The sequence below is a fragment of the Vombatus ursinus genome, unplaced genomic scaffold (genome assembly GCF_900497805.2).
Source record: "Vombatus ursinus unplaced genomic scaffold, bare-nosed wombat genome assembly UNPS02014784.1, whole genome shotgun sequence".
Taxonomy (NCBI): Eukaryota; Metazoa; Chordata; class Mammalia; order Diprotodontia; family Vombatidae; genus Vombatus; species Vombatus ursinus.
The window spans coordinates 31,639,060-31,666,304 of record NW_020954562.1 but is presented as its reverse complement, the minus strand read 5'-3'; the positions used below and the strand labels follow the sequence as shown (position 1 = coordinate 31,666,304).

The window sequence follows — 27,245 nt, the reverse complement described above, 5'->3', positions numbered from 1 at the left end:
CAATACATCTGTGTCCTAATAGAGCATCATTTTTTTTTTTTTGGTAAAAGTTCCATGTGGTGCTGAGAAATACATACACACACATATATATATATACATGCATATATTTTAGAAATGCAATTTAGATGGGATCATTAGTTTTTTAGCTCTAGCTTCTCAAGTGATCTATTTAATTCTATATTTTCTGTTTTGTTTATCTTTCTATTAGAGTTATCCAAAATTGAAAGGCAGACAATGAAATCTCCTATCCCTCTTCTGTCTATGTCTTATCTAGGTCAGAGTTTTTCATTTATAAATTTAGATGTTAAAACATTTGGAGCACATAGGTTTAATATTGATATTGGTTTTTTGTCTTTGATTCCTTTCAGCACAATGTAATTTGACTGTTTGTCCCTTTCTAAGTTGTGAATGATTGCTTTTGCTTTACCTGTTAGCAAGATTCCAATTCACACTTCTTTTAGACCCCCATCATACATTTAAATTTTGTTCCAACCTCTCATTTTAATTCCAAGTATGTCTTGTATTTTAGATTGTTTCTTGTAAGCAACAGACTGAAGGGCATTGTTCTCTTATCCAATTTGCCATTTTTTAGTGGATTGTTTCATCCAGGGGTGGGGAACCTGCAGAGTCCACATATGGTCCTCTTGGTCCTCAAGTGAGGCCCTTTGACTGAATTGAAACTTCATAGAACAAATAATTTTATCAAGGAGAAATAACTGGGGATGATTAGCCTAGAGCAGGGTTGGGGAACCTGTAGCCTAGAAGTGGCCTCCTAGGTCCTTGGGTATGGGCTTTTGACTGAGTCCAAGTTTTACAAAACAAATTCTTTTATTAAGGGTATTTGTTTCCTGAAGTTTGGATTCAGTCAAAGAGCCACAGTTGAGGACCTAGAGGGACACATGTGACCTTGAGAACTCAGGTTCCTCACCCCTGGTTTAATCCATTCACATTTAAAATTTTGAGTCAGATTTATATTTTTCCCATTTTCCTCTAACATTAATTTTTGTTTGACAAATTAGGATTTTCCCCATATTCATCCATGTTTACAATACTTGTTTTTTTTAATTTATTTTAAGCTTAATCTACTTTAAGACAACCCTATTTCCTTTGACTTACCCTTACCTTCAAGGTCTACCACTTTCTCATGTGTTACACCTTTCCCTAATTCTGGAGTTTTTCTTATTAATTTCTATGCCTGTCTTTCCTTTACTTATTTAAATCTTACCCTTATTTTGTTCTCAGTTAAGTAGTCAAATAAAATCTCCCTTCCTCCCCTAACCTTTAACTTGTTCATTTATTTTATAAATTCAGTTTACTGTACCTTTTTCTTAAAGATTTTTCCCCTTTACTCTCATTATTTAACTTCCCTTTCTGTCTATTCTTTTGTCCTTATATTAATGACTTGTTTACTTAATTATTCTCTGTATTCCTCATGGAATTAAAGTTTTTAAAGATATTTATTTGGGGTTCCTTCTTCTAAGCAGTTTCTATGTTATTACCTTGACATTTTGGCCCAGGTCTCCTTTTTGGGGGGGGTGGGGGTGGAGAGGGGAGGTTCACTATTAGAATTTTAATTCTTTTAAGATATCATCTCATGGTAAAAATTTTTCCTGTATCCCTGATTGTATATTATTAACCTTTGCTCTCTCTATGGTCACTTATTTTCCCATGTCCCATGAAATCTCCTCTTTAGGTCCATGACCTCCCTTTCTTCTGTGTGTCTGTTGCATCAGATTCTTTGATCCTCCTTCTCCTGAGGCAGGAGACCTCTTTAAGCACCAAATCTCTGCAGATCGTACCCACTGAAAGGTTTCAGTCTCCCTTTATAAAATATCTCTCCTCTCATAAGAAGATTCATCAGCAGCAGTACCACTCCTACAAAAAAAAAAAAAGATTTATCCTTTCTCATCCCTTGTATAACAGTTATTTCCCCTTCATTATTGACCATTGACATGCTATGGGTGCATAACACATTCCATTCTACCTTTTCTCCTTCGTTTCCTGTCCCCTATCCTTCCAATGTAGCTCTACTAAAACTTTGATTAGGCAGGGTGTCATGAGGTTTAGCTTATGAGGTTTTAAGCTTGTTTCTCCTCCATCATTTCTGATTTTTAATTTCACCCTTAAACATATTTAGAAAGAAATCCCTCAATAATCTTCATGTTATTTTGCTGTTATTATCTTTGCTTGGTATATGTATTTTTTCTTTTTTTGGCAATTGGGGTTAAGTGACTTGTGCAGGGTCACACAGCTAGTATGTGTCAAGTGTTTTGTCTGAGGCCAGATTTGAACTCAGGTCCTCCTGACTTCAGGGCCAGTGCTCTATCCACTGCACCACCTAGATGCCCCGTGCTCAGTATATTTCTTAACCCATCTTGCATGTTTGTTGCCTGAGGTGTTTTCAGAGCAAATAACTTTTTTTTTAAAGATTGTTTTTTTTTTTTTCCCTAGGTAAGTTTCAACTGAGTCTTTTTATTGAATATCTATCTTTTAAATTAATTGTTAGACTCAGGTTTGCAGAAAATCTAACCGTGGGTATTTGAGACCATTAGACAGATTGTATTTCTCAGGACCACACTAATCACCATGCCCTTTATCACAAAGTGCCCAATGACATTTTCATGTGGAGATGAGTGTGGTCATGTCCAGAAAATCTAAGTGTTACTGTATCCTTGCTACACATACTTTCTGTGTCAGGGAAAAGTATACCTCCTTTTGTTAACTGTTTAGTAATTTGTGAATGTCTCATTCATTCCCAATGTGGAATTTGAAATAAAAGAATGCTGGTATTACAATCATTTCCAATAGCAGGTGTTAAATTTTTACAGTCTGCAATGCTGAGTTTCACAGTTTCCAGTATCCCCTTGCATAGTATGTGTTGATTATAAAATCCAGACTCCTTAAGGATAAAATCTCTAGTTTATAGTGACAAATACTTGATTCTGAATTGCAATCATAAATCACCTCCATTTCCCCCCAGACATTTCTGTCTGACTAAAACATTTGTTTGATGCACTTATTTTAAATTCATGTACATGTAACCTATAGATAATTTTGTGATTTATTTCTTAAAATTTGTTATTATAACTAGAGATAAATCACTTTTGGTTATATTTGGTTATATTTGGTAACTCCAAAAGTGTGTTAACATCCTTGACTTTTGATCAGTTAATTGATATATGTTGGTTTCAAAGTATTCCTATGTGTTTTAAAATCATTTATTTTGTGATCTAAGAATGCCTTTCAATTCTCTTCTGAATTCTTGGCAAGACAGCATTAATCTATATATGACTGCCTTAGAGATGTGACTCAAATTTGGTATTGTATCATTTTTTGTAAGAATAATTTCCAACCATTTTGTGGTCTTATTTAAAGTTCCAAAAAGTATGTAGTGAGACTGGTATTTTGTAGGTGGTAAATGTTTTAAATATTTTCTTTGTGTCCAATTTTGATTTTAGGAAACCAGTAAGTATTTTAACATATTTAGCCACAGTTGTCTCTTATTATCTTTTTGTTTAATATGTCTTGCCTGGAAAAGACCAAGGTCTTTGTAGGTATTACTTCATTTACTGTTTCAATATGACTTTAAAATAAAAGCTGGAAACTTTTAGGTTTTATCTTTCCTTGACATGCATTATAAATTTTATACTTGTTCAAATAACATTATAAGATTGATTCCTTGATATGAAGAAACAGGTTAATATGTTTTTGATGAAGCTATTTATAATATATATAATAGTTTGATGTCATTCATACAATAAGTGATTAATTAGATTTTTTGGTTCAAGTCCTTTTTAACTTGGAATTATTATTTAGATCTATATGTCAGATGATAATGGAGGTAAGACCATAAAGAATTAAAATCAACTTAAATTATATCTGAAAAATACCACTTTATATTAATTTTCTTAGACTTGTGTTTATAGCATGTTTTAAATACAGAACAGTTGACATCAGTTATACTAGAAGTTCTATTGTACCTGTATATATTTTATATATTTGTATATAAATAAGGTATGAACATGAACCTGAATCAGATGCTTTGCAATAATTAACAAGAATAGAAATAGTGATAATGGTGCTTTTGTGCAACATTTTTGATAATTACCAAATTAATAACAATAGGTTGTTCTTTCTATACCTGGGGCTTCTACTGTCATTTGCAGCAGCAGTAGTTGTATACACACATGCATAGTATCAGCCTACATTTAATATGCTTCCATCTCATGTTCAATCATTCAATAACCATGTAGAAAATCAATGGTTATCAGGTCAAATGATGTTGTTGCTTCAGTGTTTTTTATTATTTATTATTTTTTTTATTTTGAATGGATTTATGTATTTACTCAATCCATATGTTTATGTATTTACTTTGTGTCTTTATATGCATGCATGTAACATTTTACATAGGACAAACATGCTCTATTTAATGTATTTATCCTCTCTTTTACCTGTATTTCTTTAGAACTTCTTAATAAAAGTATCAAAATTAGCATGATGGAGAAAAGGGATTAAAGGGATTGTCACTCAGTGACTTACTACTATTACCTTTAATATTTACAATTCCTTTAGTGCTTTCAAGTTAACAATGCTTTTCTCAAAAACACTCTGAAGTAAATGGTGCATTTGGGAGATGAATAACATCAGCCTTAGAAACATAAAATATCTTGACCACAAGCATGGAGCCATTATCTAGAGGAACCTGAGCCTGAACCTAGGATGCCTAAATTCAGATCTAATGATTACTTTACTCTCTTCACAGACTTTCACAAAAGATGAACCCCTCTACAATCTTAGAACTTTAGATTTGGAATAAATCTTGGAAATCATTTAGTTCAATCTCCTTTCCATTGTATCTCTTAGAGATAGTCGCACAAGCTGTTTGAAAATTTTCAGAAAAGGGGAAACCTCTGATTTCTTGTAATTTTCACCTGATGTTTCTTTCTAATGCTGTCCCCTGCAATTACACAAAAATAAAATCCTTGTTTCATCTTCCAGTCCTTCAAATATTTTAAAACAACAGCTATAGCAACTCAATCACTCTCAATTCAACAACAGGCATGAAAAAGAGGTAAGGATAGTTTCCCATGTTTTAGTCTTAATTCATTAATGTTGGCTCTTAGTGATCACCTCATTCTTTTGTACATGATCATGAACTATCTAAAAAGTGTTTGAAGAATTCTTTTAGGGCACACTGGTAACCTAAGAGTTTATTGTTCTTGGAATCCAACTTTTCCTAATTTTGAATATAAGGATATTTGGCCCTCTCAACTTTTCTGCCAGCTTTCTTTTTTTTTTAATGTCTGTTGTGCTCATTTAAAAAAATAATTTATTTTTAGTTTTCAATTATCACTTCCATAAGCTTTTGAGTTTCAGATTTGCTCCTCCTCCCTCCACCAGACTGCATGAAATCTGATATAGGCTCTACATATACATTCCTATTAAACATATTTTCACATTAGTAATTTTTTTTGATGTTCAATAAGTTTATTGTCTTAATCTGAAAATCTTCAAGGAAAATTACAGATTTTGATGTTTTAGCTATCACTTGCCTGCTCCTGGACTCTGAGGAAACTCACCTTTTTTCTGAGCAACTTGGTGTTTCTTCTGGGCAAGGGACATTTTGGGATGGTTCCATCTTTCCCCTTTCACTTCCCTCTTGGGCTTCTTTTTGTACACTGGATTCTCCCAAATACCAGCATGAGCTTTCTTGTACATCTCCTCCATCATGTTGGGAATTATATTGTTCTTTATGTATTGTGAGAATTTCTTTTAATTAGCATCTTCATCCTCTTCCATAGATAACATATATAATCTGCAACATTTTGACTCATGATGCATTTGCAGTGTACTTCAGCATTGAATTCCTTGGTTTCTGAATCATACCTAGGGAAGCATTTGGTACTGTAAGGAATAGACAGACCATCATCTATAGCTTCCTTAAGGGCCTCAAAGACTTTGTTCCCAGTGATAGTTCTGGCAAGACCAGGGTCCAGGTAGCATGTAAAAGTACCAGGATGACCATCATTGTACTCATCTCCAGTCACTTCCACTTGACCTTCACAGATCTTGTCCATGCCAAGTGTATTAAGAAGCCTGTGGATCAGCAGCAGGCCTGTACAGTAAGTGGCAGCATAATTTGTCAGGCCAAACTTCACACCATACTTTAGCAACTCATGGACATAAGCAAAACACACAATTATTTCTGCATCTATGCAGGCATAAGCAATCTGGCAGAAGATATCTCTGTTGGTGACTCAGACTATCATCCTGCATTTTGGTGTGTTATATTTGGTTTTATCTTGGATTAATAAACATATCCAGGCATAATAATCCATTTTTTCCCTTTTGCCTTCTCTGAAATTTCACTTGGTACCTCTTAAAGTAGGCCTTATTCTTGACAACTTTAACAAACCTCATTCTGCGGAAACAGACACAAGCCCTGAGAACATACCAAGAGGCCTCACAGCAGTAGGGGTAAAAAAGAACCTGAGTTCATGTGCAGGTGCAATATGTACAGCCCGGGGCAGTCAGTGCTACTTGGGAAAGGAAGGCCACATCACTCATGTTGTAAAGAAGAATTAGAACCAATAGGAGGAACCAAAAGAAAGAAGAAACTAATCAAAACAGATGGGGAAAAAAAGAGCAAATAGTATGCTTCAATCTGCATACAAACTCCACAGTTCTTTCAGTGGATTCAGATAGCATTTTCTATCATGAAACTTTTGGAGATGTGATAGATCCTTGTATTGCTGAGAAGAGCTAAGTCTATCAAAATTAATCATCACATGATATGACTATTACTATGTAAAATGTTCTCCTGGTTCTGCTCACTTCATTCAGCATTAGTCCATACAAGTTTTTCCAGATTTTTCTGAAGCCTGCTTTCTCATCATTTCTTATAGCACAATAGTATTCCATTACATTTCATATACCACAACTTGTTCAGCCATTCCCCAATTGATGGGCTTCCCCTCAATTTCCAATTCTTTGCCACCACACAAAGAACTACTATAAATATTTTTGTAAATATGGATTATTTTCCCATTTGTATGAACTCTTTGGGATACAGCCATAGAAGTACTATTGCTGGGTCAAAGGGGATGCACATTTTTATAGCCCTTTGGGCACAGTTCCAAATTGTTAAACAAAATGGTTGGATCAATTCACAACTCTACTAATGATGCATTAATGTTTCAATTTTCACACATCTCTAACGTTTATCATTTTCCTATTTTGTCATGTTAGTCAATCCATTAGGTGTAATGTGGTACTTCAAAGTTGTTTGGTTTACATTTCTCTAATCAATAGTGATTTAGAACATTTGTATATGATTGTAGATAGCTTTAATTTCTTCATCTGAAAACTGCCTGTCCATATCCTTTGGCTATATATCATTTGAGGAATGTCTTGTATTCTTATAAATTTGACTTAGTTCTCTATGTATTTTAGAAATGATGCCTTTATCAGAGACGCTTTTTGTAAAAAGTGTTTCCCAGTTTTCTGCTTCCCTACTAATCTTGGTTGCATTGGCTTTGTTTGTGCAAAAACTTTACAATTTAAAGTAATCAAAATTATCCATTTTACTTTTCATAAGGTTCTCTCTTGTTTGATCATAAATTCTTCTGTTCTCCTTAAATCTGACAGGTAAATTATTCCTTGCTCTCCCAGTTTGCTTACATTATCAGCCTTTATATCTAAATTGTGTACCCATTTTGGTATATCATCTAGGATGTTGGTCTATGCTTAGTTTCTTTTGTACTCTTTTCCAGTTTTCCTAGGAGTTTTAGTCAAACAGTAAGTTCTTATCCCAGAAGCTGGGATCTTTGGACTTATCAAACAGTAGATTACTATAGTCTTTGACTACTGTGTCTTGTGCACCTAACTTATTCCACTGATTCACCACTCTATTTCTTAGCCAGTACCAAGTACTTTTGACAATTGCTACTTTATAACACAAATTAAGATTTGATATGGCTAAGACACCTTCCTTAGCCTTTCTTTTCATTAGCTCGCTTGATAAACTGGAATTTTTGTTCTTCCAAATGAATCTTGTTATTATTTTTTCTAGTTCTATAAAATAATTTTTGGTACTTTTATTGGTATGGCACTGAATAAGTAAATTAACTTAGGTAGAGTTGTCATTTTTATTATATTAGCTTGGCTTATCCCTGAGCAACTGATGTTTTTCCAATCATTTGGATGTGATTTTATTTGTATGAAATGTGTTTTGTAATTATGTTCATAAAGTTCTTGTGTTTGTTTCAGCAGGTAGACTCCCAAACAATTTATAATGTCTACAATAATTTTAAATGGAATTTTTCTTTCCATTGCTTGTTGCTGGCTTTGTTGGTAATATATAGAAATACCGATGATTTATGTGTGTTTATTTTATATCTTGCAACTTCGCTAAAATTGTTTATTATTTCAAGTAGTTATGTATTTGATTTTCTAGGATTCTCTAAGTATATCATCATACCATCTGCAGAGAATGATAGCCTTGTTTCTTCTTTGCCTATTCTAATACCTTCAATTTCTTTTTCTTCTCTTATTGCTAAACTTAAAGTTTCTAGTACTATATTGAATAACAGTAGGGATAATGGACATTCTTGTCTCACCCCTGATCTCATTGGAAATGCTTCTAGCTTGTCCCCATTACATATAATGCTTGCTGAAGGTTTTAGGAAGATGCTACTCATCATTCAAAGGAAGACTCCATTTATTCTTATGGTCTCTAGTGTGTTTAATAGGAATGGATGTTGTATTTTTTCCAAAGTTTTTTCTGCATCTATTGAGATGATCATGTGATTTCTATTAGTTTTGGTGTTGATGTGATCAATTATGCTGATAGTTTTACTAATATTGAACTAGTACTGCATTCCTGGTGTAATTCCTACCTGGTCATAGAGTATTATTCTCATGATAAGTTGCTGTAATTTTTTTTTTGCTAATAATTTATTTAAAATTTTTACACCTATATTCATTAGGGAAGTTGGTCTATAATTTTCTTTCTCTGTTTTGACTCTTCCTGGTTTAGGTATCAGCACCATATTTGTACCATAAAAAGAATTTGGTTAGACTCTTTCTTAACCTATTTTCCCAATAGTCTATATATTATTGGAATTAATTGTTCTTTAAATATTTGATAGATTTCACATGTAAATCCATCTGGCTCTGAAGATTTTTTCCTAGGGAGTTCATCAATGACTTGTTCAATTTCTTTTTCTGAGATGAGGTTATTTAAGTACTTTATTTCCTCTTCTGTTAATCTGGGGATTGTATATTTTTGTAAATATCTATTCATTTCACTAAGATTGTCAAATTTATTGGCATACAGTTAGGCTAAATAGCTCCTTTTATTGTTTTAATTTCTTCATTGCTGGTGAATTCTCCCTTTTAATTTCTGATACTGGTATTTTGATTTTCTTCTTTCTTTTTTTTTAAATAAAATTAACCAAAGGTTTATCTATTGAATTTTTTTCATAAAACAAGCTCTTAGTTTTATGTATTAGTTCAAGATTTTTTAATTTTAATTTTATTAATCTCTCCTTTGGTTTTCAGTATTTCTAATTTGTTATTTAATTGGGTATTTTTACTTTGTTCTTTCTCTAGCTTTTTTAGTTGCATACCCAATTTATTGATCTCCTCTTTCTTTATTTTATTCATGTAAGCATATAGAGATATAAAACTTACTCTAAGAACCACTTTTGCTGTATTCCATAAGTTTTAGGATGTTGTCTCAATATTGTCATTCTCCTGGATGATGTTATTGATTGTTTCTATGTTTTGTTGTTTGCTCCACTCATTCTTTAGGATTAGTTTATTTAGTTTCCAATTAATTTTTAGCCTATCTTTCCATGGCCCTTTATTACATATAATTTTTGTTGCATCATGATCTGGAAAGGATGTATTTAATATTTCTGCCTTTCTACATTGGACTGTGAGGTTTTATGGCCTAATACGTGGTCAATTTTTGTGTACATACCATGCACCACTGAGAAAAAAAGTATATTTCTTTCTATCCTCATTCGATTTTCTCCAGAGGCCTACCATATCTTACTTTTCTTAAATTCTATTCATCACTTTAAATTCTTTCCTCTCTATTTTGTGGTTAGATTTTTCTAGTTCAGAGAGGCAGTGGTTGAGGACCCTCACTAGTATAGTTTTGCTGTCTATTTTTTCCTGTAACTCCTTTAATTTCTCCTCTAAGAATTTGGATGCTATACCACTTGGTGCATCTATGTTTAGTAATGGTATTACTTCATTGGCTATGGTGCAGGATGCAGTTTCCATCCTTATATTTTTTAATTAGATCTGTTTTTGCCTTGCTTTATCTGAGATCAGGATTACTACCCTTGCTTTTTTTTTTTTTAACTTAAGCTGAAGCATAACATATTCTACTCCAGCCTTTTACCTTTACCCTCTGTGTATCTCTGTTTCAAATGTGCTTTTTGTAAACAACATATTGTAGGATTATGATTTTTACTCCATTCTGCTCTCTGCTTGCATTTCATGGAAGAGTTCATCCCATTCACCTTCACAGTTATGATTACTTTCTGTGTCTTATTCTCAAATGTATGTTCCCTGCAAACCCATTTCTCCTTTTCTCCCTTTACTCCTCACTGGAGTTTTGCTTTTGATCACCACCTCCCTCAATATGCCCTCTTTTCTACATACCTTCTCCTTTTTCTTTCCTTTTTCCCTTAGTACTTCTTCCCTCCCTTCTACCCTTGCTTCCCTTTGCTTTCCCCTTTATTTCCTATTACCTGTATGCAAGTAAAATTTCTTATCTGAGTATGTTATTCCCTCCTTGAGCCAAATCTGATGAGAGTAAGTCCAAAAAAAATGCATCGGCCTTCCTTTTTTCCCTCTACTATAATATGTTTTTGTACCTCTTCATGTGATGTGATTTAACCCTTTTCTGCCTCTTCCTTTCCTTTTCTCCTATTACTGTTCATTTTCAGCACTTGATTAGGTTTTTTATCATTACCTCAGAGTCAACTTAAATGCACCCTCTATGTCTATGTATAGCCCTATTAAATGTCATAAAAATATACAGTTTTCAAGAGTTATAAGTATCATCTTCCCCTATAAGGATGTAAACAGTTTACCCTTGTTGAATAACATTTTTTTAAAATTTTTTCTGTTGAGCTCTAATCTTTTCATAAGTAAAGTCTGAAAGTCCCCTATTTCATTGAATGGCCATATCCTCTCCTGAAAAATTATGCTTCATTTCACTGGGTAGTTGATCCTTGGTTGTAATCTATACTCCTTTGCCTTATGGAATATCGTATTCCAAGCCCTCTGATCTTTTAATGTAGAAACAGCAAGGTCCTGCATAATCCTGACTGTGGTTCCATGATGTTTGAATTGTTTCTTCCTGGGTGCTTGCAGTATTTTCTCCTTAACTGATATTTCTGAAATTTGGCTACAATATTTCTTGGCATTTCCAATTTGGGATCTCTTTCAGGAGGTGATGAGGAGATTCTTTTGATGAATATTTTACCATCTGGTTCTAGGACCTCAGGGCAGTTTTCCTTGATGATCTCCTGAAAGATGCTGTCTAGGCTTTTTTTTTTATCTTCTTTCATCATGGCTTTCAGATAGACCAGTAATTCTTATGTTATCTCTCCTGGATCTATTTTCCAGGTCAGTTGTTTGTCCAATGAGGAATTTTACATTTTCTTCTATTTTTCATTCTTTTTATTTTGTTTTATTGATTCTTGATGTCTCATAGAGTCATTAGCCCAATTCTAATTTTTAACATATTGTTTTCTTCAATTATCTTTGTACCTCCTTTTCCATTTGGCCCATTTTACCTTTTAGGAAGCTTTTCTCTTCAGTTAGTTTTCATGCCTCCTTTTCCATTTGGACAATTCTACTTTTATGGTGTTGTTTTTTTCACTGTACTTTTTTTTTTCATTTTACCAACTGTATTTTTAAAGGAATTGCTCAATTTTTCTTCTACCTCTCTTATTTGACTTTCAAAATCTTCCTTGAGTCTTTCAAGATTTTTTGGGCTTGAGACCAGTTCAAATTCCCTCTGAGGTTTCAAATGTGAATGTATTGACAATGTTGGTCTCTCCTGATTTTGTATTTTGGTCTTCTCTGTCACCAAGACACTTCTCTATGGTCATTGTCTTTCTATGTTGCTTTTAGCTCATGTTGTTTGTCTTTTTTTCTCACTTTTCCAATTGATCTCTGCTTCTGGGGCACAGGGGTTACTGTTCCAGGCTTCTTGTGCTGAGGGCTAAGGGTATGGTTATTAATTTTCTGAGGTGGGTCTTGCCACTGGCTTGCTGGGATGCCTACATTCCTGTACTGGTCCCCTTCAGCCACAGTAATAGGGACTTTCCTGTTAATCCCCCTAGTGTCTCCAGCTCAGCACACTCATCTTTTTGCTTCCTCCAATATTTCATTATTTTTTTCCTGGAGCAATAATCTCTGTGTTTTTCAAGTTCAATAAGAAAGGGTTAGAGTGACTTACTGCTTTCTCCACTATCTTGGCTCCCAGAAGTTGAAATAGGTTACTTTTAAACATGCAGTCTGTGACCTAATAGGTCCAGGAGCAAATGCTGCCACTGGCGCCTCCACTAATGCTACTGATTCAGTCACTCCCAAGGCCTGTTCCTGGTTTGCTGGGGAAGATGCCCTGTAGCCCTGCAATGGACTGGGCTTCTCTCTCACTCAGTTCAGACAGCCCCCTCCTGCTTACCTTCTAAGTTGTCTCTGGCATCTGTGGGCTGAGAAAACTGGAAATCACCACTGCTGCCAGTGATTCAGTTCCCCTTCAAATTTTTTTTTTCAAATTGGAATTTCTCAATCCCTATTTCAATGGCCAAATCCTCCATATCAAAAAAAAAAAAAAAAGAAAATTAAAATGCAGTAAACTTCCTTATAGAAAAGCTAAATTCTGTCATCGTACAGTATTTCTTGACAGTCTAATGACCATGGATCAAGCCTATTTCCTCTCGAGGCTTCACTCCTGATTCCTGGTCTTTCTCTACAATCCCCCAAAAATGTTTTTTTATCTGAAAACTCACTCCAATCCTAGACTTCACCATCTATTACTGCCTTTCCCTCTGATAGTCTGCTTCCTCCTTTTAAGGAAAAGACCCAGGTCTGTCATATCTTCATTTCACTTCAGGCTACACTCAGGCTATTTCCTGACTTTCTCTATAATTCTTTTACCTTTTCCATCCCACCCTAAATTTCAGCTCCATTATATGTATTGTATTCAGTTGGAATATAAGCTTCTTGAGGGAAAGCATTGTCTTGTTTTCTGAGTGCCCAGACTAAAGTGAATTGTATAACATTTAATATATTTATAATTACATGTGTTCTACATATTTACACAAATATAATACAATAAAAATATATTAAGAATATATTCATTAATATTTTTATTTTATTTTCAAATGCATATTTAATATTATTTAACATTAAACTTAATAAATTTTTGTCGATTTGAAAAATGTTTTGACCAGAAGCATTTGGTTATTATACTAAAGAGTAGAAAGGTAAAACATCAATTTCATATCCATCCATTCCCGTACATCCTTTAAATCTTTTTAAGGATCTCTCAAAATTCTTATCTGATCACTTACTAAAATTTAAACACCATTACCCTATGATGCTATTTCCCAAAATAAAATGGTGTTGCATTATGTAACACTCTTAAAACTCTTTCAGCTATGAATAGAAACTTCCAAACTGATTGACTAATATCTTCCAGAAAAAAAATAATGAAAGAAATATGTCAGCTAATCTGCTGGAAATATAATTAACATTAACAATAATATTTAGACATGAAATAAAGCATTTGGGACTATATTTCTATAGATATCTTATAAAATATTTTAAAGGAAGCAAACTTTTTACCAAAATTTCCAGCAACAATGAAGAAATGCATACGAAAATACATAATGATCACCATACAAGTTCTATTTTTATTTTATTTATGCTGGGTCTAATTGATTTTAGATTCTCATTCTTCATGAACCTGTGGTAATTTGTCTACCTGCTCTAAATGTCCCTTTAAGAATATCAGATTTTTTAAATTTTAATTTTTAAATTAATTTATTTTTAGTTTTCAACATTCCTCCACTTCTCTTCCCTCTCCCATCTCTAGGACAGCTTGCAATCTGATATAAGGTTTACATATACATTCTTATTAAACATATTTTCACAACAGTCATGTAAAGAAGAAGTAGAACAAATGGGAGGAAAGTGAGAGGGAATGAATGAATCTTATTCTCATTGGATATGGCTTAAGGAGAAAATAACGTGCACACTCAATTGAGTATGGAAATCTATCTTACCATACAGAAAATAGTGGAGGGAAGGGGACAAGAGAGCAGGAGGATGATAGAGGGGAAGGCAGATTGGGGAGGAGGTAATCAGAAGCAAACACTTCTAGAAAGTGACAGGGTCAAAAGAGAGAATAGAATAAATGGGGGGCGGGATAGGATGAAGGGAAAGATACTTAGTTTTTCACAACATGACTATGACGGAAGTGTTTTGCATGACTACACATGTATAGCCTGTATCAAGTTGCTTGCCTTCTCAATGAGGGTGGGTAGGGAGGGAGGAAGGGAGAAAATTTGGAACCCCAAATTTTAAAAACAAAAGTTAAAAAAAAGAAAATTAAACTAACTAAATCTTAACAGATAGGGAATGATGTTTTTTGGAAGGAAGAATTTCCAAATCTGAATTAGTCTTTATGTGCAGTAAGACCACTGACTAGTTAAAACAAAGGTTAAAGTCAATAACAAATTAGAAGAAAGAATAAAGACAAGACTAACTCTTGCTAGTCAATTATGTCTTTGTAGAGATTTTATAGCTGCTAAATTTTTGTCATATGTAGTGACGTTTTACAATTTTTTCCATAACCTTTGGTAATCCGCAACTATCAAGAAATTCAGGCTTCTAAAGAAATATTGTTCCATAATTTCTGGTAGTGATTACCTAGTTGCATAATTCTATCATAAACCACTCCATTTGTATGAACAATTCAACATAATTCTACATTTGTTTCATATGATGACATACTGATAGTTGAGGTTATGTGGATATTGTTAATTGACAATCAATTGGTTCCTTTCTTGAACCATAGTCATTTTATAGACTCCATGCAGAGGTAAATCAATGTTGGTTATGGTTTGCAAACCATAACCAATCTTGGTTTACCTCTGGATATGGCATGTGCATATTGTCACTCTTTAGTTTTATTCTGTGAAGTGATGTCTTAGTTACAGAAGAACTTATACAAGTTTTTAAACCTACTTTTCATGCGATCTGGGGATATCTATTTGTTTTCTATCCTTTTTTAATGAAGAAGTATTAATATTTTGATAGCTCTTCTTCAATGATATATTTCATTAATTGTGTAGAACTTTTCATGTGGATACATTCTAAATTGGTTATTGTCCTAACACCATTTAAAAGTGTTAAGACTGGTATAATGAAGGTGATATTATATTATTATTATTATTATTATTGTTATTATTATTATTATTTTATTTTATTTTATTTGAAGGCAATCTGGGCTATTTGGAAGCAATATGACTTGCTCAGGGTAATATAGTTAATAAATGTCTGAGACTGGATTTATACTCAGGTTTTCCCAAAAACAGGATTGGTGTTCTATCCATTGTGCCACCTAGCTACCATTATTAATTTTTGTTGTCATTGTTTAAAGAAAAGGAGAATGAGAAGATGCATGGTTGGTAATAGTATATTATACCATATTATCGATGATAAAGTATTCATGAAAACATAAAAAATCATGTCATTTGGAAAGAAAATGAACCAGTTATGTACAATATGCAGCCTGAGTGCTACATTGTTACCCACAGGATTTTAAAAGATCTAGACAGGAAGTTCTCAGATGAAATGGGCAAATATTCTATAGAGGATTTGTGGAAGGATATAGATGAAAAATTGCACAGGATATTAAGGTGTGGATATAGTGTAATCTGCACCATTGGAGGCAACTCCTATTTTCTTGAGATAGCAAATCTATTGAAATAAGAAATATAATTGACCTTCTACAAGTCACTTTACTTTAAGTTACAGTTTTCAATCTTTAAAAGGGAGAGGTTGGATTAGATCATTTTTAAAGTCCCTTTCCCCTCTAAAATTCTGTGATTCACTTGAATTTTAAATTCTCCTAACAATTCATAGATAGCCAAATGTGCCTGTGATTTTGTTGATTTGGGATGTTTCCCTAGTAATTCAGATCACCATTGTCCATGTTCTCTCCTACTGACAACAAAAATCACTTAGATATTGATTATAATAATTTCAATAAGAATATACACATACACATACATGTGTGTGTGTGTTCATTTCTACAACAAAAAGGATTAAAGAACTGGGGAAGTTATTTCTAATATATTTGCCAAAGGCAGAGATGACTGCAATATTGGCAATATAGCACTAGATTATTAGCTCATTTGTAGTATCTTATGAAGATCAGTGGAGAATTAATGAGTGGGATAGAAAAGAAACAAACAGTGGAAGGTAAAATAAGTTTTTAAAAATTTTAACAATATAGACAAATAAGCAAAATGAAATTCCCAAAAGCATTCAAATATGAAAATTGCAGGAGGACTAAAAGAAGAAAAATTGCAAAGTAATTTTTAAAATTTGTGTTTCTTTTCCATTAAAGGCAGTGGAACTATGTCAACCGGATTCTAATACAAAGTCACCCAGTCTGTCAATAAAGGTTTATTCAGTGCCTACTATGTATCAGGTGGTTTTTGCCCTATGCATACTATGCTAAGCACTGGGCACAAAAATAAAGGTGAAAGAGAGTCCCTGCTCTCAAAGAGCTCACAATTTAATGGGAATAAAATGCAAATAACTATCTACAAACAAGCTATATATGGGATAGAATGGAAATAGAGGGAAAGTCCTAGAATTAAGAGGGTTTTGAAAAGGCTTTCTGATTGTCTAGGACTTGAAAGAAACCAGAAGGCAGAGAGGAGGAAGATTCCATATATGGAGGACAATTAGTTAAAATGCCTGGAGTGGGAAGGAGTATTTTATTTGAGGGAGGACAAGGTCATTGTCACTGGATCACAGAGTAAATGGAGGGATGAGAGTGTTGTAAGATATAAGACAATTGGAAAGGTGGGGGAGGAGACAGTCTATGAAGGGCTTTGGACATTAAATAGGATTTTATATATGATTCTGGAAGTGATAAGGAGTGTAGCAAGTTGGAAGGGGAGAAAGAGTGACTTGCACTGGATGTTCTTACAATGTGGAAATGTCAAAAAGATTTTCTAAAGAGAACATAGAAAAATCAGCTCAACTGCATCAAGTATATTTCAAGTACAGCTATGCTGGGTACAATGATGATTTTGAGGGACTGATGTACAAAATATTTGAAGACAGGAGAGATATCAAAGGCAAAAGGGAAAAAAATGCATACACATTGAAGGATATTGTTGGTCCCTCTCGGCCCTATTAAAATTAAACAAATTTATGGACTTGATACCAAGGCAAGGAATGAAAAAAAATATTTACTTGAAATAAAATTGTCAATGTTGGGGGCTGGTTAAAGTCCTATCTTTGAAGTCCAATTCAAATGTTATCTACTCAATGAAATCTTTCCAGTTTACCCTGGTCAAAATGACATTCCCTTTCAGATTTCATGTAGTATCTCTCAAATAATGCTATATTTGCAAGTATGTCACATTGGAGAAAGAACCCTTTTCTTAGGAACAGAAGACCTGACTTTGAATCTCAGATCTAACCTTTCCTCAAGTTAAGGAAGGAAAAAAGGAAGAAAGGAAGGGAAAGATGGAGGTACAAAAAAAAGTGAGAAAACAAGTTTTTTGAGCTGCTATAGTAATTTGAAAACAGATTTAGAGAACAATAGCCTCCCTCCCCCATTTTTGACCTTCTTGACATGTCAGAAGGTTATGCAGATTGCACTTGATAAAAATATTTTGGACAAATAAGTTCTATACATGAATTTCCTCTTTTTTCTGCTCTCAAGTACAGAGAGATGCTGAGTTACCACATAACTAATCACTTGGGGATGTTTTATAACCAAATGTTAGAACTCACCAAGAACTTTCAGTTTCAATGAGTGGCCTGATTTCAACAGGCTACTTTAACTGACCTTGCTCTACAGCAGCACTCTGCCTCCTCATATGTCTAAATTTGCACAGACTGTACATCGTGACTAGAAAATAAAATTCCCAATTTTTGTGGGAATTTCTTCCTATCACACCTGCCTGGCTTATGTTCGATCTCTTCCATGAAGACTTCCAGGACTTTAATTTTCTCCCTTTTCCCTTATCACAGTCTTCCTCATGTCACACTTACTAATAAATAAGCATATAAATAAATAAATAAATAAATAAATAAAATACATGTTGTGTGTTCCATATTGAAATATAAGTTTACTGAAATATAAGTTTACTGAAAACATTTTTCATCACCAGGAAAATATCTTATATATGGTTGTCTCTTAAAAAGTGCTAATTGGATTGAATTACATTGAGTTAATTTTATTATTGTGAAGCTGGAAGCACAGATAAATGAATAAAGTACTATCAAATCAATTATAAAATTAATTATTACCAAGGTAAGCCACTAATAAAATACTCTATATCACAAAAAAAGTGTCTTGAATTTTAAGGTATTTATTCTATAACCAATGTGTTTGCACTTTGATATAATGGCAAAAAGACAATGACTTTGTAGTATTACATACGTGGGTTCAAATGTCACTTGCTGCTCATTGTACGGCAAGTTGTTTAATCTCCCTGGCTTTTGTTTCTTCTAAAGCAAAATATGAGAATTGAACAAGAGGGAAACTGAGGTCCCTCCCAACTTTTGATCTTGGATCCTATGATCTCAATGACTTCCTCCAAAGTGTCTTACTAGAGTTGACAAAACACAGTGATCTAAAGGAAATGTGATAGCAAATGTGCTGGACTAAAACTCATTTCCAATATTTTAAATACTGCTATGAGTACTAGATTATGACTAAAAAATTTTACACATGCTACTTGCTCTGGAAAATAACTAAGGATTAATTTTAAGAAATTTCAGCAAATATGAATTTTCTGAATCTATTTTGCCAATATCTATTCTTGAAAATCCATGGGCTCAGATTCTTATAATCTAGCCAAATGCTCAGATTCTTAAAATCTAGACAATGGCTCAGAAATCTTCATATTCCTTAAGAGTCTGGCAAATATGGTGGATATTCTCATAAATCTTGTCTTTGGCTGAAAAAAAAAGAAAATTCATGACAACACCTTAAACAGTTGTTTTAACTCAAACTGATATTCTACATTATTATTACACACTAACTTTTCAGAGCTTCAAGAGGTTGGTCTGGGGTCACACAAGGAAATCAAGACACATTTCCCGCCCTTATATAGTGTAAGATATGTTAATTATTACCAGGTGCTTTGCAAACCTTACAGCTTTAGACAAATGTGAACCCTCATTATTTGACTCTTTGCAGAAGGCAGATGTTAACTGGCCTTTTTTTTTTTCCCAGAAAGTTATCCACTCAGGAAACACATGTTTACCTTAAAACACAGAGATTGATCTTCTTCATGTGCGTAAAAATAATTATTTAGGAACTCAATGGGGTCTGGGCCAAGATGGCAGAGTAAAAGCAGTGACTTGCTTGAGTTCTCCCTCCAAACCCCAACAAATACCTATAAAAATGGCTCTAAACAAATTCTAAAGCAACAGAACCCACAAAAAGTCATAGTGAAACAAATTTCCAGGTAAAGACAGCTTGGATGGTTGATCATAAAGGTATATTGCGGCAGGCGGGGAAAAGAGCATAATTTGGCATGGGTGCGCAAGATGCAGCGAACCTAAAGCAGTCCTCAGAGGACTTAATCACAGGCAGCTGTGGTGGTTTCCAGACTTCTCAACCCATGAATGCCAAAGACAACTTAGAAGGCCAGTGGGAGAAGTCTGTGACTGCGATGAGAGAAGGAGCTAGTTCTTAGCCAGCCCCTGGGGCCTCGACTGTTTCCTGAGCTTCCGGTCCACATGCTGAGGGGGAATCAAGTGGCTGATCAGAATGGGATTGCAGGGATCTCTTTGCCCGTGCTGAGGCAGGAATCTCTTACTTTACCAGTACTTGGATCTGGTTCACAGTTCTGAGGGGCGGTCCTGGGGCGAGGAGGAATGCTGGTGTGGTGAAGCTTATTGTGGTGGAGGAGAGAAAACACCTGGCCCCTTATCATAGCACCTTAAAAGAACTAAAATTTTTGAGGTCCCTAGAAGTATCTCTGAAAACAGCCGTACACACCCCTGAAGCTTGGGACAGTACATTCTCCACATTGGAAGCAGACTTTTACCTTAACAAAGAGTTTAAAACTCAAGTAATCGGCCAGGATCACGAGTAAGCAGTGCAAAAAGAATCAGACTATATTATCTTACTTTGGTGACAAAGAAGATCAAAACATACAACCAGAAGAAGACAACAAAGCCAAAGCTCCTACATCCAAAGTCTCCAAGAAGAATATGAATCAGTCCCAGGCCTTGGAAGAGCTCAAAAGGGATTTTGAGAAGCAAGTAAGAGAAGTGGAGGAAAAACTGAGAGTGATGCAAGCAAATCATAAAAAACAAGTCAACAGCTTGCTAAAGGAGACCCAAAAACATACTGAAGAAAATAACACCTTAAAAAATAGCCTAACCCAAATGGCAAAAGAGATCCAAAAAGGCCAATGAGGAGAAGGATGCCCTAAAAAGCAAAATTGTCCAAATGGAAAAGGAAGTCCAAAAACTCACTGAACAAAATACTTTCTTAGATATTAGAGTAGAGCAATTGGAAGCTAATGACTTTATAAGAAATCAAAACATTGTAAAACAAAACCAAAAGAATGAAAAAATAGAAGACAATATGAAATATCTCATTGGGAAAAACAATTGACATGGAAAATAGATCCAGGAGAGAGAATTTAAAAATTATTGGACTATCTGAAAGCCATGATCAAAAAAAGAGCCTAGACATCATCTTTCAAGAAATTATCCAGGAAAACTGCCCTGACATTTTAGAACCAGAGGACAAAATAGAAATTTAAATAATCCACCCATCTCCCCCTGAAAGAGATCCCCAAAGGAAAACTCCTAGGAATATTGCAGCAAAATTCCAGAGTTCACAGGTCAAGGAGAAAATATTACAAGCAGCCAGAAAGAAACAATTCAAGTATTGTGGAAACACAATCAGGATAGCACAGGATTTAGCTGCTTCTACATTAAGGGACCGCGGGGCATAGAATACAATATTCTGGAGAGCAAAGGAGACAGGATTACAACCAAGAATCACCTAGCCAGCAAAACTGAGTATAATCCTTCAGGGGAAAAAAAATGGTCATTTAGTGAAATAGAGGACTTTCAAGCACTCTTGATGAAAAGACCAGAGCTGAATAGAAATTTTTTTTATACCTACTGCCTTATCTCCACAAACCTATTATCCAGAGATAATAATCATCACATTCCTTATGGTAAGAGCAATATGCTAACTCCTCCCCTCTTGCACCTAGGCTAGTTTTTCCATAAAAAATATTGAAACCATTCCTGAGAATTGATTGGTAAAGAGAACTGAAGGTTCCTCCTGAGTACAAGATGTCAGGGAGGACCTACACGTGTTCTCATTGATAACTAGATGGTTGGTTCCAGTGAATATCCTTTTACCCCTATGGCTAAGTCAATCTCTTTTTGTTAACTGTTGATCTATTTGGTAGTTCTATTATTAAATCTAAACTAGGAGGGGCTGGCCTGAGTCAGGTTCAACTGAGAATACCTCCCAAAAGGTAACAGATAAATTAAATTAAGACAAGTAGAAAACTCCAACAAATTTTTATGTGGTCCTGGTAGCTGTTCTGCTACCTAGATAAGACTTCCATATGAGACTATCAAGTAGCAAAGATCCTCTGAATGAATCCTGTTAAGATAGAAGCCTTGAAACTAACCAAGAGTAGAAATCAGGAATATCCACATAGTAAGCAGATGTCCAATTGCAGTACTGAAAAACTAGGTAACTTATTGTCTCCTAAAGTCACTTGTGCCAAGTGAAAATCCTCAGTGACTTTTTTTGGTTAATTTTGAGTTATATTCAGTTGTGAAAATGGAAAAAAAAAATATGCTATGAGTTTGGAACTACAAGGCTGGTGTTTGAATCTTGTCTTTAGCTTTTGTGCTTTGTGGTCCTGTGCAAGTCACTGAACCTTTCAGAGCCTCAGTTTTTTCAAGTGTAAAAATAACTAGAGGATTAATATGATGTCTTCCAGCTCAAATACTCCATACATTTATTTTTTTTTAACATAGCAAATAAAAAGTGAGAATAGGAATGAAAACTCAGCAAATCCCTGATCCCAGAGTTGATAAACTATTCAACTGTTTAAGTAGACCTCACTTTACTGCTATAGAAATACTGCATGCAGTCATTAAAAATTGAAGTATGCTTTAAATGTAACAGTGGCTTCATTATTCCCAAATAATTCTGTGATGAATATTTTATGAAAAGGAAGGGTCAGTTTGGTATTTAAACACCCACTAATTCAACCATTTTTTTTTAAATTCAGGATTGCCCAAACAAAAAGACTTTGATCCGGTAGAAGCACAGTCAAATGAGTGACTGAAAACTTGTTGAGATGAACTAATGGTTTGGTGATTTGATCCTCTGACTGAGTTCATGGGAAAATTCAAGTGACTTGTATTGAAACTCAAAAACAGGACCAGGTAAGTTTCATGAGTTAGAGCAAAGCTGGACAAATTGAGGGTTGAGTCAACCTGGAGTACTTATGGGTCAAAGAAGATCATTTAACTTGACATCAGAGAAATGTAGGTTTTTCACATGTGCCATCTCCTAAATTGCAATCATTCCAGGAAGTAGCCTCCATAGGGGAGTGCTAGCTTCTTACTGTGCTGTCCTGGTATTACCACACATTCAAGAACATTTGATCTAGATACACTGTTAAAACAAAACAATAACAAACTTTTTATTATTACATTTAACACAAAGACTGAAAAGTTGAGAAAATATTAATGCCTCTAAATATAAAAAAAATTTGAAAATGAAAAGCAGAATACCATGACTAGAAAGATCTAAAGATATATACGCAGTAAAATATGACTTTGCCTATTATCTTGCTCAATAAAGGTAATTTTTTTTTCTTTATATCCTAAAATACATTAGAACATTTTTTTTTCTTTCCACCTACTCTTGGATTCTTTTACTTGTGGGTATTAAAAATGATATATGTAAACAGAGACTTGAATATTCAACGCATATAAAAATAAACCAAGATTCATACAATTACCTCAGATGCTCTCTGGAGATCATTATTTTTCATTAAATTAATATGACTTCAAAATAGTAAAGATGCATTTGTATTCCTTTAGTTATCCCTTACAAATGGAAGAAGCTCCATCATGGTAGTTAACCTCAAGAAGCTCTAGAGTGAATTTGGTTAATTCTTGAAAGGAAAACAACAGGTATTAACTATAAGATTTTGAATATTAAATGTTTTTGGTAGTATGTACCCCTTTTCCTTTGCTCAGTCATAAATATGTAGTTGTTATGTGAGCTTCCCTCTTCCACAAATCTGGTGACTTCAAATAATACAAATTGAAATCATTTTTATGAACCGGTAAATTTTTCCACAGAAATTTGGTGAAGATAAGAGAAAAATTCAATAGTTAATTTTTTTCAGTTGTACTAAGACTTCTGCTAACATTTTTTTTGGGGGGGGGTTGTTATTGTTGTTGTTTTTGCTTTTTTGTTTTGTTTTCCTAAATATTCAATAGCAATAAAGAGTAATTCTTCACAAATTAATTGTTAAGCAAAAAAGAATTCTGGACTTAAGAATCAGAAAACCTGGATTTCAAACATGATACTTCCACTTACTAGTTCTGTGATCTCAGGCAAATAATTCTCCCTTTGATGCCTCATCCATAGAATGAAGAGGTGGATTTTCAACTCTAAAAATTCTGTGATTTTGACATTTTTTGGAAAGTTTTGTTTTAGAATTGTTTCAGAATCATTGAAAAAGTCTGAACTCTGAGCAGAGTGCCCTGCAAAGAATAGTTAGTTAATGAATGTTCCCTCCACTGAGTTAAATTTGGAGTGGATGACATTTCCAAAGGAGAAAATATAAAAAAAGAAGAAAAATGGAGGGATGAAAAACTATTCATATGGAAATCTGTTTGTAATGTTCAATTTGACTAATGTTTTGGTTAGTTTGCTGAACTAGCTTTTTTTCCCCCTCTCCCTTTCCCCTCTTTCTCTTATGTTTGTTAGAAAGAATGATTCTTTGGGAAAGGAGTGGGGAGAAATAAACTTGAAAATGTAGCTAATGAAAAAAGTAAAATCTAGCAATACAAATTTTAAAACAAAAAAAAGATAATTGGAATTCTATGTGTGGAGTGCATTCTGTTTACCTCTGTATTCTTCTGTCCAAAAAATTAACTCAAGTAGTCAGGAAAGTAGAGAAAGATACCTAGAGACCAGTAGCAACATGAAATAAGGTGGACAGAAAACTAATTGGATTTCTACTTGTGCAACAGCTTCTGATGACTTTAATCTAGTTCAGTCTCATGAGTTTTCTATTTTGTACCCATTTCTTTTTGGCAAGTAAATCAAGTCTAGGCCTACCTTGGGGTCACAGAGTTCAAGAGGTCAGAGAATTACTGGGGAGATTTCTGAAGATCAGTTGCAAGGTTAGAGGTAATTGTGGTTCAGTCATGTCTAACTTTTTGTGACTGTGGACTATACTGTCCATGTAGTTTTCTTGGCATTTCTTACCCTTCTAACCCTTACCTGTGGGTGCTCTGCCCAAAGGAATATAAATTTTGACCACTGAAACATCACAAGTTATCTTGGAGTTTACAGGCTAGATTTCTTTCTTAAAGAATATGCCTTAAACCCAAATCACTCTGGCTCTCACTGTTTGGCCAACAATAGATCCCAGCCCAACCCTCAGTCGGTCATTGTTCCGGCCCTCATAGCTCAGAGTGAGTGTAAATACCAATTGTTTCTATTTTAGTCAGAAACCTTAAAGGTCTTCCCCTCCCAGATGAATTTTTATTTTTATTTGACTAGGTCCATTCTGTACCTCATTTCTTACTTAGTCTTAATCACTGAATGTATGTTGCCTCAGTCAGACTAAGACCTGGGAAAGACCTTAACTTAAAAAGACCAAGGTCTCCCACTGCATCCAGGGCCACTTCCAATCATTTTGATATATTTCTTGCCACGGGACCCACATGGCTCTCTAGAAGAGAGTAAGGCTGGTGACTTTGCACAGTCCTCCCTCACTTTAATCCAATTCACTTGCAAGTCACGGCATCACCATCCTGATGTCACTGTTCTCTTAGAGAATGAAGGGCAAACAACAACAAGGCAAGTGGAAGTTGAGTGACTTGCCCAGCATCATACACCTAATAAGTGCAACTTATAATTGTAGATTAGCTTCAGTTCTTTCTCTTTTAAGGGAGTCAAGAAAGTGCTAATTGTCAATGAAGCCAGTTTAATAGTTTTCTGTGTCCAATCAATGATAATGGAGCAGGTCAATACTAAACAAATTAGATGTCCTTTAAATTATAGTTTAAGAACTCCCAGTGCCTGAGGGTAGGGTGTGTGAAGAAGCATGACAAAGGCAGTTAATGACAGTAGTTAGCCAGGAGAATAATTCAAGAGTATTGCCAAAAAGAAGAATAAGGAAGGAGGATAAAAGTTCCAGAAAATATGTAAGGCAAGAACAATTTTGTAGCCTAGAGGTAGTTAGGTGGCATAGTACGTAGTATCTTTGGCCTGAAGTCAAGAAGATCTGAGTTAAAATATGGTCTAAGAACTTTACCATGTGTGACCTTGGGCAAGTCACTTAACTTCACTTTAACCTGGTTTCCCCAAATTTTCCTTTGGTTTCCTTCACTGTAAAATGAGGATAATAATGCCAGGGTTGTTGTAAGGATTGAATGAGATAATATTTGTAAATTGTTTTGTACTTTTTATCTAAATGCTTATTTTCCTCTCCCAATCCTCCCTTTTTTCCAATGACTGGCAAAGACTTCCCTAGGCTTGTTTTTTTTTTTTGGCTTGTTTTTTGTTATTGTTGTTAGTATCAAATGCTAAATATAATAATATAATAACAACTAACATTTTTATAATTCTATATACTAGGCACTATTCAAAGGCAAATGTAAATAGAAATATGTATGAAAAAGGTATACTTCTGTTTGTCTTTCAAAACATTCTAGAAGGGTTAGTGTAATTAATCCTTATATTTCAGGTTATTTAAAATAATGAAAAGTTCTTTGAAAGAATAGAAATGAAGAAAGTATTACTTCAGTCATTTCAGTGAAGAAAGAATTAAATGGTTATGCAGAAGCAGACGCATATGTTTTGCATCTCCTTTGCAATGTTAAAGGGTAGAAGAATGTAAGAGAAGTACTTGTATTCTATTGTGTCATAGAGGGAGCAGGGAGAGGGAAAGCTTAAGTACATAGAAATGTAACTTAAAACTTCCAGAACAATGTTTAATGGGAAGGCAGGTGGCACATCTGAATTACAATAAGAAGTGTTTATTTAAGTATTATTCAATTTGGAAATAATCAGTTACAGGAATTTCACTTCTCAGTATTTGCTCTCATCATATCCACAGTTTTCAGAATTTACCTTTTGTCATTTTCCTTTTAACCATTATTTAAACTATCTTTTAACTCTGTACTGAACTATTTAGCTCTTCTGGCTTTGAAAAATAAATACATATGTTAAAAAACATATTTAATCACTTAAAATCTTTATAAAATCTATTTAATTAAAATGATCTTGGGAGAAGTAGAGAGAAGAAAACATTTTAAATTGCAATGATTTTTTAAATGCAGTTGAACTATCATGGAAAAATTTAATTATAATGTATTCTTGAGACTTGAAGTCACTAATGTCTCCTAATTAAAAGAAAAAAAAAAAGATCCAATACAATTTGGCCCTCTCCAAGCTAATGTAAATAATTAGTCGTGAGAGAAGGGAGCAAATCTAAGCAGGGTCTTGATAGAGTTTGGAATTTATGATGGTGATAAAAAGTAAAAGGATACAAATCCTAACTAGTTTCTGTCTAAGATAGAGTCACTGAAACCTACTTTTCCTAACTTCTCTAATTTCTGCAGAAGAAAATATTTTCTACTATCTAACTAAAGTAGATAAAGCTTTCTTCATCCTCCCACGTGTTGGGGAGGGAATATTCATGTTA

At 34.1% G+C, this 27,245-nt stretch overlaps 1 protein-coding gene and 1 pseudogene across 5 annotated transcripts in view; both read right to left on the bottom strand.

Moving 5' to 3' along the window:
• The window catches only part of SPOCK3 (SPARC (osteonectin), cwcv and kazal like domains proteoglycan 3), a 706,138-nt gene that overhangs the window by 163,305 nt on the left and 515,588 nt on the right, over positions 1 to 27,245 (bottom strand). The gene's annotated exons all lie outside the window — the stretch shown is intronic.
• On the bottom strand, positions 5,538 to 6,420 carry LOC114046575 (annotated as a pseudogene).